The sequence below is a fragment of the Marmota marmota genome, unplaced genomic scaffold (genome assembly GCF_001458135.2).
Source record: "Marmota marmota marmota unplaced genomic scaffold, marMar, whole genome shotgun sequence".
Taxonomy (NCBI): Eukaryota; Metazoa; Chordata; class Mammalia; order Rodentia; family Sciuridae; genus Marmota; species Marmota marmota.
The window spans coordinates 1,641,163-1,642,035 of record NW_026000081.1 but is presented as its reverse complement, the minus strand read 5'-3'; the positions used below and the strand labels follow the sequence as shown (position 1 = coordinate 1,642,035).

The 873-nt window shown below is 34.0% G+C and overlaps 1 protein-coding gene across 1 annotated transcript in view; it reads right to left on the bottom strand.

Moving 5' to 3' along the window:
- Positions 1-207: 207 nt before the first annotated feature.
- Prpf38b (pre-mRNA processing factor 38B) overlaps positions 208-873 on the bottom strand; it is an 8,750-nt gene continuing 8,084 nt past the window's right edge. Inside the window, exon 6 of the mRNA XM_015505090.2 lies at positions 208-873. This exon is cut by the window's right edge and continues 935 nt beyond it. The gene's annotated coding sequence lies outside the window, so the exon portion shown is untranslated.

Sequence of the window (873 nt, the reverse complement as noted above, 5' to 3'; positions counted from 1 at the left end):
ATTTTTCCATTTATAAAAATGCTTTGGAAGCTTGAGCTTGAATCTGTTTCTCTACTCATCTGCCCCACCCTCTCCCAATTACAAGTTAGTATAGGGTTGCTGCAAGAATGCTAGGCTTTAGACATTAATTTTTTCTTTAATATAGTACTTTAAAAATCTGAGAAAGAATTCAAGGAAAAAAGATTACATGTCATGTTGTTTTTTTTCCCCCCAAATAAAAAAGGAAAACTAAGTGAATAAATTTTAGGCATACTAACAGTGTCCCTTTGAGGTAGAATGCTAAAAGGACTTTTGATCAAATCACAGCCTAATTTAAACCTCTGCATCAGAAACTAACCTCTCATAAATTCTCTCTAAAGTTAACTGTGGAGAATAATTAAGTATAACATATTAACAAGTCTTTCAAGATAATGTACAGTGGACAAGAATGTTAATCCTACAACTGCTGCCTTCATGTACATTGAAAGCACACAATTCTCCTATAAGATATCCAAGTTCCATTCCCAAAGTCTTTAGCATCCTATTACGAAAAGCACAGCCATGCTAACTTCAGTACACAAACCATAATCCCACACCTACAAAACAAAAATAGAATTAGTGGCAGTTTATTGCCTTATACAAATTTAACCAACATGGCAACCATGCCAAAGGAATTAAAACATTTTTAGGACATATGTACAGACTGTACATTTTAAAAACAAACAATAAAAATGCAAGAACAATCTTGTGCATCATGTATCAAACTCAACAACTGGGTGAAAACATCAATGCAATAAATGGGATTACAAAGGCACTTCCCTACACAAAAGAAGAAATGAAAATGCAGCCTACAGGGAGCTTGAAGAGTGCATAACTACTGCACAATCTGAACTC